Genomic DNA, 19202 nt, shown 5'->3' with positions numbered 1-19202 from the left:
AAACTTACTAGTACAGTAGTAGTGAAATAATTATACTGCTAGTCAGTTATTCTAGTCAGTTTTCTGAGAGCCTATACTCTGTGCTAATCTTGTCCTTGCTACGAGCCTTGAGCAACTGCAGCACATTTGGCCTTCTATGATTTATAGATTTATTGGGCCTTATCCAAAGCCACTTGAATTCAACAGGGTTGTTTCCATAGTTGTCTGAGTTTTGATTTAGGATCAGCATGAAAAAAGTATGTTAAAAACTGGCTTGGCTTTGAAGATTAAGAAGCTTTCTGATTTTTTTTTTTGCATTTGCTAACACTAAGCTGAACTGGAAAAAATGACAAAATCTATGCCATTTTATTGTAATACCCTAGATATGATTCATTCCTGCATGCACACTTCACTAAACAAAACATGAATTAATAAGCCTTATAGGGCAGATTCTAGTCTCAGTTATACTGGGAAAAATCTGTTGTCATTTTGGCTCCCATTGTGTCATCAAAGTTGTGGAGCTATTCCAGATTTAGACTAGTATAATTGAGATTAGAATCTGGGTCCTTGGTATCGACTGGAATGATGTCATCTAGCAGCCAAACAGGAAACAAGCCATATGGACAAACAGTCCTCTAATCAGCACTCCAGTTCAGAGAGGCATTAGCGACCTTTAACTAAGATTTTCACAAGAATATTTACCATTATCCTAGGATAATAATTATCAATCAGGGCATTGTGGCACCCTGCTGCAGTGGTGTGGCTTAAATATTAGCATGGTTAGATGTGCAACCAGCTATACATAATTCACATGACAAACCCAGAGGTTTCAAAAAGGAATCCATAGCATTATAAACATTCTGACCCGCTGTGGTCTTTCTGAATTCTTTGCAACAGAAGAACTGCTCTAGTATTTTTCTGAAGTCCAAACACAAGTGAAAAATAAAGAGTTGGCATTTTCTGAGGGATACCTTGGCCATGACTACATGAGATGCTGATTGTGCAGTAGCCTGTGACTACTGTGCAGTAGCATCACATGGCAGGAAGTGTGATGCAATGCTACTGTGCAGTAGGGCTGTGTGAAACAGCACCGTTCTGCTTCAACTTCTGTTTCAACGAAACAGTGTTTCATTTCAAGTTTTGTTTTGTTTTGTTTTGAAAGCACTGTTCCATTTCATTTCATCAAAACTGTTTCGCTGTTTCAACGTTTCACCCATAAGCTATTCTGCATCCAACACTGGGAAAATTGGTCCTGCCACTGGCCCCAGGCAGTAGCACCAGCCTCCTATGATCTGGCAGTACGGCACAGCCCTGCAGCCCTCCCGGGGGTGCAGGCAGGCTCCATTTTCCTGCCAGGTAACAGGAGGCTGCTGCTGCCGGTTGGGACCAGTGCTGAAGCCAAGTAAGCCTGGCTTCAAAACTCAAAACATTTTGAAACTCCCAAGTGTGTGGGCAAGCCCCTGGTCTGCCCACTGGATGACAGGAGGCTGGTGCTGCCAGATGGGGCCAGTGGCAGCATGGATCTTCCCAGCACGGGGTGAGTCCCAGCCAACAGCACCAGCCTCCTGTCATCTGGCAGGCAGGTTGGGAGGCCCCCGCAATCCTGGGAGGAGTCAGCACAGCCCCAAAGTCCTCCTGGAGGTGCAGGAGGCCGCAGTTGGCTTGCCAGATCACAGGAGGCTGCCCCTGCCACCTAGGACGGTGCTGGGTGCAGCCCACATCCAGCACTGGGAAGATCAGTGCTGCTGCTGGCCCTAGCTGGCAGCAGCAACCTCCTGTGATGCAGCAGGCAGATAGGGGGCATGTCCATACCCTTGGGAGGGCTGTGGGGGCTATGCCAGAATGCTCCTGGGGGTGTGGGCCCCTGAGCTGCCTGCCAGATGCATGCGCTGGAAGCAAAGAAGCTGCTGCTGCCATCGGTGGTAGTGCCAGTGGTGATGGGAGGATAGCAAGCAGCCAGATGCAGAGTCTCCATGGCCACTACGCCTGGCTCCATGGGGTTCCCCAAAGCACAAGGCCCGGGGCAGTCACCCCAATTCACCCCCTCCAGGGATGGCCCTGGCTGCAAGCAGAAGAACCTGCCTCCTGTCACCCAACAGGCAGATTGGGGGCCCACACCCCTGTGAGCAGACCAGCACAGCCCCTGCAACCCTCCCAGGAATGTGGGCAGGCCCCTGATCTGCCTGCTGCATGACAGGAGGCCGGTGCTGCTGGCTGGTGCCAGCAGCAGCACCTGTCTTCCTGGCACTGGGTGTGAACTGCAGCCAGCGCCATCCCAGGTAGCAGAAGCAGCCTCCTGCGATCTGGCAGGCTGATCGGGGCCCCATCCCCCAACACTGCCAGGAGGGCTGCAGGGCTCTGCCAGCTCCTCCCGGAGGCGCGGGGGGGCCCCAATCTCCCTGCTATATGACAGGAGACTGGCGCTGCCAGATGAGACTGGCACAGGCCACAGTCCATGCCAGGAAGATTGGAGCTGCCACTGGCCCCAGCTAGCAGCACCAGAGTCCTGTCATCCGACAGGCAAATCAGGGGCTTGCCTGCACCCCCAGGACGGCTGTGGGGGCTGTGCTGGACTCCTCCCAGGGGTGCAAGCCCCCAACCTGCCTGCCCGATCACAGGAGGCTAGTGCTGCCAGCTGGGGCCAGCACCAGCACCCATCTTCTCGGTGCTGGATGTGGGCTGCACCCAGCGCTGGACCCAGGCAGCAACACCAGTCTCCTGTCATCCAGCAGGCAGATCAGGGGTCTGCACCCCCAGGAGGAGTCTGGCACAGCCCCGCAGCCCTCCTGGGGGCCTCTCAGGTGACAGGAGGCTGCTGCTGCTGCCTGTTGGGACCAGTGCTGAAGCCAAGTAAGCCTGGCTTTGAAACTCAAAATACTGCAAAACTTTTGAAATATTTTGAGGGTCCTTGTTTCATTTCTAGTTCGCTGCTTTGAGCTTGAAACGCATTGAAACAGTCTCAAAACAAAACACCAGGCGAAATTTCACACAGCCTTACTGTGCAGTAGTAGTCATCAGCTAGTGCACAGTCAGCATCATGAAAAAGTTGCTTGGCACAGTAACTCCACTTACTGAACAGTCATTTAGAACTTGTCTATACAAGTAACACCTGAACAGTCAGTGTCTCATGTAAACCCAGCCCTTGAGTCTGGAAAAGGTGGAGAATCATTGTCCTAAGATCTCAGGGTGAGTGAACCTGTGGAGAGAGGAGCCGGCAGGAAAACCATTCTCTTTTTTCAATACAAACAAGAGTGTGTTCTCAAAAATAAGGAGATGAGTCAGAAGCTCTTAGCAAACAGACATACTAACTTCTCTTTGCTGGAAATATTAATTATTTGCATTAGAATAAATATACTGCTTATTTGCTTACAAAGACCCTATAACCTGGGGGGAAGAAAAACCTTGGGGCTCCTCTTTTATAGGAGTTCTATGAGTGCTCTTTTGCTGGAATTTTTAATTGAAAATTGAAAAAATAAAGGAATGTGCTCTAACAGAAAACATTCTTGAAAAGCTTAATCACTTTTCTTAGATATCTATTGGCCAGCATACTTCATGGGCCAGTGAACACTAAGTTAATAAATATACTCCACCTGGCCAAGTCTACTACAACTTTCATGAATATTCATGAAGTCCTGCTACTAGTAGACTTCTTGAAGGATTTATTAAAATATCAGAGGGAAATAGACTCTGACAATCAAGAAACTTGTTAAAAAGAATGGAGCTATAATTCTATAGCAAGACTAAGACAATTATGGATATATTCATTTCATGCAACTTATAAGGCCAGCAACTGAGGCCTCATTCATGTTTTCCAACATGAAAAAGACAAACTGGCAGTTTCTTGGGCATTTTAAATGCAACTCATAATAATAGGTCAAGAATTTGAGATTGCTTATGAGAGAGTTCAGATTTAATTCCAAAATGTCTGTCAAACACAAAACATTCCCAGTCTCCATTACACGCCAGTGAACCACCAAATGAAAATGACTGGGGAATAACGATTATGAGGCTGAGGTTGGTGAAGTATATTTTGCCTGTCTTGAAACTCCTAAGAATGTTACTGCAAGGAATGCATTACTTGCCGAGAGCCCAGTTCTGCAGGCTCTGAAACAGAAGAACTGCTATTGACTTCAGATATATTTCTTCAGTAGGGAGGGAGTATGAGATGAAGAATTTTATGTTTCTTTTTCCAGTTCTAATATGCTGGCACATAAGGTGGAAGGAAAGTACCAGGAATAAAGAGCAATGACACTGATGCCTTGTACTGGAGCAATCCATAGCAGTCCTGGTATTGGAGCATCTACTGGAGCAATACAAGGTACTTCCTTAAGCTAGGTTCCAATGGGCAGACCAAGGCAGTAAGGGAGGCAAAATTCTTCAAGTTCTCACACCCCATATCCCTAATACAGAGTAATAGTTAGCCATATTAATCTGAAGTCAGGCAGCAGGCAAAATACACTCGCACTATATAGACTAAGTACATCTGAGAAGTATAACATAAGCTTTTATAAGCAGAGGGCTTACTTCATCACACATCTGAACAAGTAAGCCCTGTGCTTACAAAAGCGTATGCTATACAGCTCTGATTTAGTTAGAGCATAAGGTGAAACTCTACCTTGCCATATCCCTAATATGACATTCGATCCTAAGCAGCCTTATATGCTTCTCATAGGAGGAATAGGAAAACCTCTCTGAAAGTGAGGGATAGAAACCTGAAGCACAGCATGAATGGGGAAACTCCTCTCTTGTTGGAATGTCCTTCTACTGCAAGTTTGGGTTGTGCCTTATAAAGCTTATTTAGTGCTGGCCTTTGAAAGGAGCATTCAAACTATGTTCTACATGATTCTCTAGCTCCTTTCTTGTCGTTTTGACATGACACACCCATGTCTTTTTTCAAAAGCAACTAAAATCTAATTCTGGTAACTTAGAGGATCTTATATGAAGAAAAATTAACTGCAAATTTGCTCCCCATTCCTTTAAATTCCAGGCTTGTGCATACTTAATACAAAGTGTATTATACCTAAGAATATTCCAGGAATATTTCTAGAAAAAGTATCAAAGAAGTATATGGCAAGAGGGTGGGGAAAAAGAAAGAAAATCATCAAATTAGAGACACTTACGTTCAGCAGAAGATAGCAGCAGGTGGTTTTACCGACCTATACGTGCTCCTCAGTCCTGGGCTGGCAAGGAATACCTGGGGGACCAGGAAGAGAGGAGGCACAAACCTGCTGCTGCTGCTCCCACCTGGACAGGCTGGAGAGACTCTGGGACCCCCTGTGTCAGCCGGGGACAGCAGGTACAGGAGCACTAACAACAGGAGGGTGCCTGTGAAGCTGAGGACCAAGGAGATGGGAACTGGTGCCCAGAGCTAGGTGACAGTATAGTATTTTTAATTTGATCTGGGGATTTAAAAAATTCCTGGTCCTAGCATGGTCCAACAGGGGTGAAGAAGTGCACCTGTGACACTGTACCCCCTCTGGATGCAACCCTGTTCAACTGTATTTGTTACAGGCCTGGTGGAAAGTTTAGCTTATCTATTTCACATTATTTACACTTCTCATGGTCCACATTTAACTGCTATAGATAGAACCATGTGATTTAAAATAAGTCATTTAAAATATGAATAGAAGGTAAATTTAATAACTTGTTCTAATAAAAAAAAGTCTCCTTTAATTTGAGCTCTGCTAACAAACACTAAATCATCAGTGTCCGCAAGTCATAGTTCAAGCAATGGGTAATTTTGCTGCATAACTTTGGCAATGCTTTACTGTATCTAGAGGTTGAGGAATGATGGTTTGCTGTATTAAAGTTTATTTGATTTTCATAGTAATCATAGATTGGGGCAGGGACAGGAAAACAGTCTGCGGGAGACTTTGTAATCCTTAACACAATAATGAACCAGATCTTCAGCTGGAGCAAATCAGTGAAGCTTTATCAAAGCTAATTTACACCAGCTGAGGAGCTGGCCAAGCGCATGGATTTTTTTCTTGTGACAGTTACCAGCTCTGGAAAATGAAGCCTTCTCTGTATCCACAAACAGGTAGGTCCTAAGCAGTTCACATTTCCCCACTCTCAGCAGTGATGGAGTACATAATGTCAAACTTTAGATCCATTTTAATGGCACCATTCCAGATTAGCATTTAGGTTTTTTTTAAAAAGCCAAAAGCCTGATCCCACAAACTCTTATTCACAAATGTCTTTGAAGTAAATGGGAGTACAAGCATATTCATATTTATATTCACCTCTTTATTTTATTTCTTTGCGTCCCTATTATTAAGGGAGTTCTACTCACATAAATAAATGTTTCCAATTTTGAGTCCCTATTCATTAGATATGGAGGAATTAGCAGTCTTTGGACTGATCAGGAGGCAGTGGGGTCCTGAGGCTGCATTGGAAATGCAGAAGACTTGTGTTTATTCCAGCTCTGTCACTGTCCCTTTGAGTATGGCCCTTCATCTCTATGGGATTAGTTTCCCTGTCTGTCAAATGGGGATAATACTAGTTATTCTCCAGAAGTGTTTTGAGGTAAATATATGACAAGAGGTAAATACGAGCTAGATATTATTACAACAAAAAAGTATTTGTATATTATTTTTAAAGGGTAGCTTGTTCCTTGGACTACAGGTCTATGCAGAGCAGAACTCCTTACGTGGGGCACATTTAGGGGTAAACACCTGCCATTCTTTCCCAAGACAGTAATGAAGGAAGGAAAGAAATGCACTTTTTATGGGATTTCTTATAGTGTGAGGTACTACTCAATGTGAAGATGACAGAGACTGTCTCTTTATTAAGAGAAGAAATTTATCAGCCACAAATCACTTGTGTAGTTTTTATGTGATAAGCATTTTGAGGGGACTGTGTAAGGATTTAAAATGTTGTATTTTTATCTTCACCCATGTACTGCTTTGTTGGCATAATCTTTACACATGCAAAATGATGTCATAAATGAAACTACAAGACATTTCTTATTTCTAAGACTGAAGTCCATTTCTCATTTGTATTGAGTGTATTTATTTTCTGATTAGAGAAAAATTCCATTTCTACCTCTTCACCCTGCACAGCGTGTCGAGCAGATATAACCACTGCAGCAATGGAACATTTTAGTCATTCTTCTACTAAAGCAACTGGGCATCTCGCATCCTGGCAGCCTCGCTTATTTAATAAATATGATTTAAAGCAATGCACATTTTTGAATTACCTACACTTTGCCACAAGTTCTAGCTACTGGGTGATAGCTTCAAGCAGCTTAATGGGAAAAACACAGTGCTTCACTTTAAATGACAAACAACTTGTGGAAAAAAAAGTCATTCACTAGCATACTATGGAAAAATTTTTCATTTGCTGAATATAGTATGCATCACTCAGAAATCCAAAATCAATATAGTGTTAGTAGTAATACAGATTTATGGTCTAAAAGACTGGCAAACATGGCATTTTACACTGTTGTAGATGAGTGATTATAAATAAGTACATAGGAAGAGTGTTTTGAAGACTTCCATAACCACCTTCAATTGAAGTTTGAAGAGGAAAAAAAGAAATAAGTTGGAGAAATGTTTCATAATTCTTTTGCCTTTGGTGTAACAGGGAAATGTGATCTTTCAGGCCTGCGCGGAGGATTCTGCTTTCTTTACATGCATAAATATGAGAACACAATCCAGCCTTATGTCTGAAATTGAAAAATTCCTTTTATGCTGCTTGTGGCCATTTTTCCCATACTTACATAAACCTTGGCTTCTTAAATAATAAAATGGGCCACTGCAAGTTATATCATAACTTGTCCAAGTGCTAGCACTGTGGTGAAAATTGGGATTTTTTAGAACCATTTTCCAAAGCTATAAGCTTCTGAACAAGTGACGCTGCACATGGCTGTGGAGAAAATTTTGAATTCAGTGTACTCTGAAACTCAACATCAGAAAGCAAATAAAAAGCATCTAAATATGGCATTTAGAAGGCATGATTTTTGAATGGCTTGAACTTGCATTTTTTCTTGTAGCAGAAGATCCAAGGAATCAGTTTGGTCTACTTTCTAATTATGCTGTTAGCACATATGTGAATAGCTTTATTGCAATCAATAGGACTACTGACAGTGAGGCACAAAATAGGATGCCAGATTTCCATCCCTCTACATACTCCTACCAATATTTATTCATCCCTCTTCAATTCCTCTAATCATATGTAAAATTATATATTTTAATGGTGTAATGAGTGGTATGATGCTGCATCATCTTTTAGAAAGGGGATATGATCTAATTCTCACAGCAGGTCACAGCTGGGTTTTATTCCTGACTGTGCCATTGACTCATCGTATAATCTAGGGAAAGTCACTGAACGTCTCTGAAATCCATGCATAAAATTAATCTCACAATTGGTTTTCATACCTTGCAGGCAAGGGGTAATCTTAATTAAGAAACTAAGATTTCTTAAGAATTTTTTTTAAGTGTTTGGGGGGAAAAGAGTCCGTGAATGGCATGGACAGTATCAGTAATGTTTTATCAATATTATATATTCCATCTGTCAGTTTGATTGTGTTGTTGGCTACAGGATTACCAAGGTTAACATCAGCAGAAGCTGCATCACAGTTTGAAAGGAATGCAGACCATAAAGTTTAGATAGCACCATTCATGAATATTAAAATGGTTGATGAGGTGACAGCCCCTTTGGCTAGGGACAGACATTCAAAAAGCAGAACCTGAATAGATTCAATTTTTGCAGATTAGTCTAGCCTGCCTATATTGAACCAATTTGCAAGTGCATAGGCATTCATGAAGTGAAGGCAAACGCCTGCAGTGACTCAGGCCAGGAGCCAGGGTGGGGAGGAAGGGGGGTGCTAGAGCAGCCTTCATCAGCAGGGAAGCTGTTCTGGGGAGGTGGGACCAGCCCAGGCACTAGCCGGGAGTGAACTGGCCAGGGAGGGGTTTAATTTCTCCCTCACTGTCCCATGGACCAGAGCCAGAGTCCTCTGGGTGCTCCCCCCTCGCTCTGGTAGCAGCAGGGCCAGGGGCATGGTTAGATATCAGCCAGAATGGCCCCCTGAGGCAGAGGGGACAGGGAGGGGAGTTATTTTCCCCTCTACCCCCAGGGGGGCGCAGCCAAGGTCTGTATGCCCAGGCCATTGCAGATCACTCCCTGCACAGGGCCAGTGGGGGATAAACTCCTTCCCTGCCCCCTTCGCCAGATGCTGGAGGGAAGGGGTAATAACTGCCTTCTCTGCCTAGTGCACTGAGCTCCAGCTCCAGCTCCAGGTGCTTTCCGACCCCCTCCCCTGCAGGAGCTGCTTAACGTGCCTGGTCGGCGGAGTGGGTGGAAAACACCTGGAGCTGGAACCAGAGCTCCAGGCACTGGGTAGACGTCACAGGGCTGAAACTCCCCTGCCCCGAGTGCCACTACGCAGGAGGGCAAGAGCCGCAGCTGAAGGTCGACGGAAGAGAACAGGCCTGCTGGGCCCAGCCAGCAGCTATTCCTCCTCCCACTTCTGCTGCACTGCTCGGCAGTGCGGGAGGGAGCTCTAGCCTGGAAGCTTCTGCTCAGAGTGTGGCATTCTGGATCCAGCTCCAGCTGCTTTCTACCCACTCCCCCCTGCAGACTGCTCGTTGGGCTGAGGAAGGCAACTGGAACCAGACCTCCATGCTCTGGGTTGAAGCAACATCCCCCCCACTCCCAACTCCCGGAGCTGCATGGTAGAGGCAGGAGGTGAGAGGGGTGGTAGCTGCCAGAGTCAAGGAAGCTGGCTGCTGGCTGGGCTCAGCAGAGACATTCTCTTACCCTCACCTCTAACTGTGGCTCCTGCTCCTGCTCCTACCCCATTGCTGTGCTCAGGGTGCAGGGAGCTTCAGCCTGGTGGCTTCTGCCCAGTGCTGGGAGCTGTGGTTCTAGCTGCTTTCTACCCAATCCACCCACCCAATGCAAACAAGTGGAAAGCAGGGGTTAGCCCCAACAACAGACTGAGTGGCATCTGCGGCTGGGCCAGGCAGACCTGACTGCAGTGCCCTGGGGCAGAGCAGGGAATAACCCCGCTCCCTGCCCCCCGCCTCCAGGGGCCCTGCTGGCAGCACCTGGCCCTGCCCCTACCCAGCCACTGGAGTGGCAAGCAACCATGGCTGCCCCAGACACGAGCCTCTTCCTGGCAGGGGACCATGCTGTGGGATGACAGAGATGCTGCAGAGCTCAGCAGCACTGCAGGGGGCTTTCAAGGCTCTGGCCCACTCCAGACATGGGTGCTGCTGCATACAGCCCACTGCAGCTCTGCCCCCACCAGGAAGGGGCTCATGCTGTGTGACACTATGATGGGGGCTGGTACCTCTAACAAGGTCCCTGTCCCCTCCCACTGCAGCAGCGGGGCAGGGGCACAGCCAGATGTTGGTGCACAGGGCCCCTTGGGGGGGGCAGGGATGGGGGTTATTTCTACTCCCTCCAGCATCTGGCAGAGGGGACAGCAGGGAACTTATTCTGCTGCAGGGAGAAAACACAGTAGTAATGGTGGGCAGACCCAGCTGCCAGTGGGGTAGAGAGGAGACTAACCCCCCCCACCTCAGGGGCCATGATGCCCCATTGCTGCCACAGCGAGGGGGGAGTGCCTGGCAGACCCAGCTCAGGTCCTTGCTGGTGGCACAGAGGTGGGAATTAAACCTCTCTCTGGCCAGACCTCTGCTCCAGCTGAGGAGCAGAGGGAAGGGGCCAGCCCAGCTGAGCTGGAGCATGTTGGGATGCTGGGGGAGTCTTGTTTAACTTAAACCAGCAAAGGGTCGGGGACAGATATTGCATAAACCAGTTTGAGCCAAATCAGTTAAGTCTGATACTACATTCAACCAGGTTTATCTCAAACCAGTTTCAGCCATTTTGAAACTGTTTTATGTACACTGAGTAGCTGTTCTGTTACAGGTTTAAACCACTTTCTGGTCACTTAAACTGGTTTATGTGTAATGTTTGTCACTAGCCTTTGAAGTTTACTCCTTGCCATACTGAGTTCAGCTGCATTGGCTTGGCACAGGGGGAGGGAAATCCAAAGGGAAAGAACTTTGAAGTGAATACAAACTTGAACTCTTTAAATAGAAAAATAAATGTATGGGGGAGCCCTAACCCCAGGAGTTAGGGAGTTGGGATAAACTAAGCCTTCCTAAGCTGTAGGCAAGGCAGATTCACTTGGACTGTTTGTTGTGTTTTGATTCTTACATTATGTTTTATTCTTATTGAGCTTTAACAACAGTTTTATGTCATTGTATTCACACATTGGTCCTGAAGAGAAAAAATTGCAGGCCTTGAACCTAGACAGTCATTCTGATTTTAACCAGCTGGTGTAAGGAGTGGGAGAACTGTGGATTTTAAAGGCTGAAGACCAAGGGTGCTTGTAATCTCCTGGGAGGATGCTCTAACATGCTGTAATGAATTAATTGAGTCTGCTGGAACATGCTAATTAGCATGCTCCAGTCAGCCTCTGTGTCTTGTGTATCAGCGTCCCCACACTTCAAAATGGCCATGGCGGCGTTTTAACTAAAGCTTATTCAGTAAGCTTTAGTTAAAGCGTCCCCATCACCATTTTGAAGTGTGGGGATGCTGATACACACAAGGCTGTGAGCACTTTAATAAGAGCAGCTCCCAGAGCCACTCTAATTAAAGTGCTCCCCCCTATACCTGGAGCACATGTACAAATGCTCCCAAGACCTAGATGGAGACTGAGAGGGGTCAGTGTCATAGTTAGCCTTGAACTGTGACAAGTAAGGTGGATATTTAAGTGAAAACCTTATTATTCTTTGCTAAGCTGAACTAGCATTTCTGAAAAGTGCACTTCAGCCCACAATGGCAAAAGTCTTTTTCACAGTATTAAATAACTATAATGGAAGAAAAATTTTGAAGGAATGAGTCAATTGACCTCTTCATAGTATTAAACATTTCAGTTTTCCTGTCTTGTATATGTTTTATTAAGCTTGTCATCTCATATTACAGTGCTTAATGTGTAATATAATTATCCAAGGCATCTCAATATGATGTGGCAGCTATGTAAAATAAACAATTTTTCCTCAGTTTTTCTGTCTTCAAATCACTGGTCTTCAGGCCAGGTTTCAGAGGCTAGAAACAAGAGATTAGTGAGACACTTAGAGTGCAGACAGAAGTGGCAGTATTCACCCAATCTGGCCCCTGAAAGCACTCTACAGCCATGACCAACCAAAATTGCACAGCTGCAAAGCACTTTAAAGGAGCCCGGTCCTGCAAAAATCTGAACCTTCATTGCATGATGGATTGCAGAAGTTGCTGAAGGTGCTAAGTTTTGAAACATCTTCATCTTTAGAGGAAGACACCTTCAGTAACTTTTGTCTGCCTGCCTTCCAGCCTTGGAGCTGTTTTCAGAATGGAAGGAGGGAAAGGGAGCAGATGAAGTTCAGTTTGAGGTTTTTTCAGCCTATGCTGGAAGATCGGGTGATGGATTGAACACCCCCCATCACACCCTCCACTCCCAAGGTGGAAGGGCTTCAATCAACCCACCCCACCCTCCAGTTCCAGCTAAGGAACCCTAGACCGATCTCCCTCTTCTCCCTTTCCCCCCTCCCATTCTGAAAACAGCAACTGCGTTAGGAGGGAGGAGGGGCTATCGCTAAGGGGAACTGACTGCAGGCTCACAGCCAACAGCTAGATTCCCCAATTTCCCCCTGGACCCAATAATTGACTTATGATTGGTCTGGAGGATCATTGCAACTCAGAATGCAAAGTGTTATGAGTTACAGTGGAGACCTGCTCTTCTGTCTGTACCCTTAAGTAGACAGAGCTCTAAGTGGACCTGTGTTTTCTTGTGTTTTTTTCTGTGTAAGTGTAAAATCACCAAATTTTAACCATGTGAATATCTTATGTTGGATTATTTAGTGCCAAGAAGATTAGTATTTCTATGCTGCTAGCAACCATTGCAATTAGAACAAATTTAATTGTTCTGTTTTCCTTGGAGAAGATCATGTACATTAAGGGCCAGACCCCATTCTCCATTACCTGTATTTAACCCTGTTAAAGTTGAAACACTGAGAACTTCAGAAAATTTCATGCATCTATGTAAAGGCAGAATTTGACCTCTGAATTTTATTTTAATGCAATCCGTAATAATCCTTGTCTTTAATTTCTGGTTCCATATAAGTTAATTGATATAATATAGTCTCACTAGAGGCCTCTGAAGTTCTAAAGTCTGTGTTACAAATATCTAATCTCACAAAGAATATGAAGTACTTATTACACTATGAAGTAATTTCAACATTCAACCTAAAGTTGGATGGTGGCTATGAAATAACCGTTCAGCCAGGTCTGACCATTCATGTAGGTTCCTAGCTGAGATACAGGACCTCCATCTAACCCAGGAGGTGTACAGCCCCACCAGGTGAGATGCCTTGTTGGATCTGGTCCTGGCCACAGGTGATGACCTGGTGAGGGGTCTGCGGGTGCTCGACCACCTGGGTGACAGCAATCATCACCTGCTGGAATTTACCATCCAGCACAAGGTGGCAAAGGCCTACAGCAAGGCAGCAGCCCTGGACTTCAGGAAGGCACATTTCAGTGAGGTAAGGAGAATAGTCAGAGAGACGCTGAGGTCCCAGAGGGGAGGGGAGTTGAGTGTCCAAGAAGAGTGGTCATTCCTTAAGGAAATGATCCTCCAAGGCCAAAGGAAGGTAATCCCAATGCAGCTCAAAGTGGGCAAGATGGTGCAAAAGCTCCCGTGGCTCACCAAAAGCATCCGAGAACATACCTTAGCTAAAAAGGAGGTGTACACCCAATAGAAGGGAGGGGCCATCACCAGGGAGGACTATACCTCTGTTGCTCAGGGCTGTAGGGGGGTGGTCAGGAAGGCCAAGGTGGAGATGGAACTGGGACTAGGTACCCAGATCAAGGACAACAAGAAGTCCTTTTTTAAAATACATAGGGAGTAAAAAGAAGGTACTGGGTAACGTTGGGCCGCTGCAGGACACACTAGGAAATCTGGTCATCGCACCAGACAGCAAAGCTAACCTATTTAACAATTTCTTTACCTCCATTTTTCTGAGCAGGGACCAGGTCATTCCCCGCCACCCTCTGGGACCCCCATAGGCCCCAGGGGAGGCACTCCCAGGCCTAGGGTCAGAGAGGACCTAGTCAGAGAACATCTGGAGGGACTGGATGTATTTAAATCAGCAGGTCCTAATGATCTCCACCCCAGAGTGCTGAGAGAATTAGCAGAGGTCATTGCAGGACTCCTGGCACAGCTTCACAAGCACTCATGGTGCTCTGGCATTGTGCCAGAGGACTGGAAAAGGGCCAGTGTGGTTCCAATTTTCAAAAAAAGGGAGGAAGGAGGACCCAGGAAACTATAGGCCAGTTAGTCTTACCTTGGTCCCGGGTAAGCTTTTTGAGAGAATTATCCTGGCGCATGTCCACGAGGGGCCAGCAGGGGAGATTATGCTTAGGGGCAACCAACATGGGTTCATTAGAGGCAGGTCCTGTCAGACCAACTTGGTGGCCTTCTATGACCAGGTCACAAAATCCTTAGATTTGTGGGGTAGTGGTGGACATAGTCTTTCTGGACTTTAGGAAGGCCTTCAACACTGTCTCTCACCCTATTCTCATTAAAAAACTAGGAGACTGTGGCGTCGATACCTACACAGTCAGATGAGTCACTAATTGGCTGGAGGGCAGCATCCATACAGTGGTGATGGATGGGTCTTATTCGACCTGGAGGGATGTGAGCAGTGGGATTCCACAGGGCTCTGTTCTCAGGCCCACACTGTTCAACATCTTCATCAATGACTTGGATGAGGGAATAAAAAGCACCCTTTTTCAAATTCACAGATAACACCAAGATATGGGAAGAAGTAGGCATGCTAGAAGGGAGGAATAGGCTTCAATCGGACCTGGACAAGTTACAGGGGTGGGTGGATGAGAACAGGATGGGTTTCAATGCTGACAGGTACAAGGTACTGCACCTGGGGAGGAAGACCAGCAGCATACCTACAGGCTGGGGAACTCCCTTCTCATCGGTGCAGGCACAGAAAAGGATCTTGGAGTCATTATTGATGCCAAAATAAACATGGGCCAACTGTGTGGGGACACAATCAGGAAGGCCAACCGTACCTTGTCATGCATCCACAGATGCATCTCAAGCAGGTCCAAGGCGGTGCTCCTCCCCCTCTATGTGGCACTGGTCATGCCACAGTTGGAGTATTGCATCCAGTTCTGGGTGCCGCACTTCAAGAGGGATGTGGACAACATGGAGAGGGTCCAGAGGAAGGCCACTCACATGATCAGGGGGCAGCAGGGCAGGCCCTACAGGGAGAGGCTAAGGGACCTGAACCTGTTCAGCCTCCACAAGAGAAGGCTGAGGGGGAATCTAGTGGCCATTTACAAACTAGTCAGAGGAGACCAGCAGGCATTGGGGGAGTCCCTGTTCACCCGAGCATTACCTAGAATGACTAGAAATAACGGTCACAAGCTGGCAGAAGGTAGATTCAGACTAGACATCAGGAGGTGCTACTTCACTGTCAGGGCAGCTTGAATCTGGAACCAACTTCTAAGCAAAGTGGTGCTGGCTCCTACCCTGGGGCTTTTTAAGAGAAGGCTAGATGAACACCTTGCTGGGGTCATTTGACCCCAGTACTTTTTCCTGCCATGGCAGGGGGTTGGACTTGATGATCTGCTCAGGTCCCTTCCAACCCTACCAATTATGAAACTAGGAACTATGAAACTTGAAATATTTTAAATTAACCCATGTATTGAGTAAGATAATAAGTGCTACATAAACTGGAAAATAAAATAATTATACAACTTACTTTGAAAATAGTTGTGGGGGAGAACATTTAAGTACCACTTACCCAAATCTCTTGCCTTGGTCCACACTTCGGCCATATACCATTGTTCAGCTTCTACCAAGAAAATTGTGACCAATGTCGAGAAGACAAAAAAGCACAGCTGTTCAAGCTTTTTCCCCCAAAACAAAAATGGCCTCTCCAGAAGAAAAATAACCTAGCAATAACCAGGGCTAACTCACTCCTGGAAGAGTTTCTCTCAAGACACTGATCATCTGTACACTTTCCCCCAGTGGATCCAAGAGAAAAACTCCCATACCTTTGCAAGACTGGGGTCATCCCAGTCTGGAGACTGTGTGGGGCACAGCTATTCCCACCCCTCCCATCAACAGAGGGAAAGGGGGGAACAGCCTTAGCTGTTCCCTGCCTGATTCTCAAACCAAAGCTCTTAATGTTAGAAGCAGGCATGGGCTTTGCCTCTGCTTAGCTCTTGGGCACTGGAAGCTGAATGCAGGGAGCACTTCCCCCTTGTCTCTCTTTCCCCTACTCAGCTGAGTGGTATTGGTAGTGAACAGGTCTTGCAAGCTTGCTTTGCAACCCCAACAGCTTGCCCTGCTACTCACCTAGTGGCAGGGGAAGCCATTTAAAAGCTAAAAGAGCTGGTAGCTGGGCTTAAGGAAAGCCCTTCAAAACCCAGCTCCCAGCCCCTCAGCTTTCAAATTGGTGCCCCTGTCACACAGCTGATCAGCAGGGGGAGACAAGGAGAAGCTAGTGTGGTTCTCAGGAGCCTGGTGTGTGGAAGCTTTCACCAAGCCTGGCTCCCAGCTCCACCAGCATTCCCTTGCTGCCCAAGTAACCCAGAGCAGAATGGGAAAAGACAGGCTTGGTGCCCCCACCTTGCCTTGCACTGCTCTGAGTCAGTCCAGGGCATCACAGGTGAAGCAGGCTGCCATGTCTCTGTTGCAAGGATCCTGGAGCCTTGCTATAGTGGTTGAGTGTTTTCCACTGCCCCCCTTGCACTCCTCTTGGTCAGCCCAGGAAAATGCAAGGGGCTACTCTTCTGCAAAGGAGAAGTGGGAGGGTTCTCACCACAAAAGAATGCCCACCTCTCCGTCCCCCCTTCTGCCAGTCAGATGATTGATGCTATTCTCCCAGGGCTAAAACCCTCCCAGGTCTGTCCCCTGGCTGGATAGTTTGCCTGTGAAGCTCCTCAGTCAATGGGGCTGGAAGCTTTTCAGCAGCTACCACTTGACAGCCTTCTTCTTCCCTCGTGGGAGAGAAGACAGGCTGTCAATTAATGGGCTTCATTAAGGGTGCAGATGGCCCAGGGAGCAGCCCTCTGGTGCTCCCTGACTGGAGAGTTTGACTGTGAAACTCTTCAGCCAGTGGAGCTAGAAGAACATCTGAACAGTTGTGTTCCCAAACTATTTTTCCACCAGAAGAAATTTCTTCCAGTAGAAGTGAACATGAGTATGTAGCCATTATCCCATAGAACAGAAGGTCAACTTTATTTTTGACACTTGTTTGGGTCTGGTCTGTACCATGTCTGAAACCTAGGAGGGTTAAGGTACATGGCTAAAAACAGATGACCAAACCCCAGACCTTAAAGATGGTTGAGTCCCTTGCCCCATGTTAAGTGCCTTGGAACAATCACAGCTAAGTTGAGTTAATTGCCATTTAAGCTTCATGTGTAAAAGAATGCGTCTCTGCTCCACCTCCTGCCTGTTTTGATGCAAGTCAGATCTCAGACTAATCAGCCCATGATTAAACCAGTTGTTTCTTTTAAGATCAACAATTTAAAGCTAGTGTATTCCTGACTGAAAGCAGGTACACAGGGTTTAATGCATATTTACTTATGTTAACTTGCATTAACACTAACTTCACCCTTTTAGTTGATTTGCCTTGCCTTGCCTTGCCTTGCCTGAGTGTCCCTGCATGCATCTACATGTGCAATTAATGTGACGCAATAAACTCTAGAGCATCTTGAGCCAGAGTAAACCAGTCCTGGGAGCAGCATCTATACATGCACCTGAGACAGCAGCAATTTGAGCCAGGGCAGAGCAGGCTCCCAGCTGGCTGTGCTGATCAGACACAATTTACATCCCCAGTCAACATCTACATGTGTACTTCAGTGCAGTAAAGTACTCTGCCATAAGATAGTAGTCCCCAACAGTACTATCTTACAGCAGAGTTAGTTTACTGTGCCCTAATATGTGCAAACTCTGCAGTAGTGTACTTCACAGTAAAGTGGACATGTAGATACACCCCCCGCCCCATATAGACAGACATCTGTATTCAGCGGGGATAGAGACAAGCAGCAAGAAGCTTATTCATTCAGTCACATAACTCAGGGATTGGTAAGGAGAAATAGAACCAGTGATGTAGTAATACTGTCAGACCTTGACCACTTTAGTAGGAATCAAAAATGTTTCAACTAGCTGGTGAGTCAGTGGTTTCTGTAAAGAATCTCATCTGAGGGCATAGACAGAAGTGCCAGTTTTCATCCAATCTGGCCCTGAAAGCTCTCTACAGCCATTACCAAACAGAAATGCACAGCTGCAAAGCATTTTAAAGGGCCCAACCCACAAAAAGCTGAACCTTCATTCAAAACAAAGCACCTTCAGTAACTTCTGTTTGCACTGTTTCCCAGGCTGTCACTGTTTTCAGAATGGGAGTGGAGAAAGAGAACAAAAGGAGTTTGTTCTGGAGGGTTTTCAGGCCCCAAGGTAGTGGCCTCCAATCCACCTGTCCCACCCTCCAGTGCCAGCTGGGGAGCCCCTAGAATGAGCTTCCTCTGTTCTCTCCCCCTCCCATTCTGAAAACAGCATGGGCTGGGAGGCAGGAGGGGCCATTGCTAGGGGAAACTGGCTGGAAGATGTGCCACATTTACAGGTGCAGTTGAAGTTGAAATAGCCCAATGCCCATAGTATGAATGCAGTTATACCAACAAGGAAGATAATTGTATCACTATAAATTATTCCCACATGGAATGGAAAATAAACTACAGTGGTATAACAGTACAACTGCCTCTATAGTAAGCATTATATCAGAATCATACCTTGAAATGAAATCATTATGCTGGTACAAACAACTAGGTGCAGACAAGGTGTTAGTACAGCAGCATATTTATAAATGTGTAAAAAGTAACAAAAATAACTATGTGATACTTAATCTATACACAGAAGTTGACCATTTTAATTACAGGGTACAAAGAGAAGTGCAGCTCCTAGCTGTAACTCAGAACAAATTCTGCAAAACGGTCTGAGTTACAGCATTACCCCAGACCAAACAGAAGTTCACTCTTAGTTCCAGGGCAGAGGGGAATCTAGCTGTGGGCTAGGAGCCTACAGCCAGGTTCCCATAGCAGCTCTCTGCCAGTGGTTGCTGTTTTATCAATGAGAGGAGGGAAAGGCAGCAGAGGCAGCTCGTTCTTGAGGCTCCCCAGCTGGTGCTGAAGAGCCGTGTGGGTGAATTGGA

Source organism: Crocodylus siamensis, chromosome 9 (assembly GCF_052110815.1).
Source record: "Crocodylus siamensis isolate JL-2025a chromosome 9, ASM5211081v1, whole genome shotgun sequence".
Taxonomy (NCBI): Eukaryota; Metazoa; Chordata; order Crocodylia; family Crocodylidae; genus Crocodylus; species Crocodylus siamensis.
This window is presented reverse-complemented; position numbering follows the sequence as displayed.